Genomic DNA, 220 nt, shown 5'->3' with positions numbered 1-220 from the left:
AGCGCTACAGGCTTGGGGCGGAGTGGCTCGAAAGCTGCCCAGCAGAAAAGGACCTGGAGGTGTTGGGCAGCAGCCAGCTGAATATGAGCCAGCAGGGTGCCCAGGTGGCCGTGAAGACCAATAGCATCCTGGCCTGTATTAGAAATAGTGTGGTCATCAGGACTAGGGAAATTATTGTCCCCCTGTACTCGGCACTGGTGAGGCTGCTCCCCGAAAACTG

This window comes from Charadrius vociferus, unplaced genomic scaffold (assembly GCF_000708025.1).
Source record: "Charadrius vociferus isolate BGI_N301 unplaced genomic scaffold, ASM70802v2 scaffold213, whole genome shotgun sequence".
NCBI lineage: Eukaryota > Metazoa > Chordata > Aves > Charadriiformes > Charadriidae > Charadrius > Charadrius vociferus.
Note: the sequence above shows the minus strand (reverse complement) of the source record.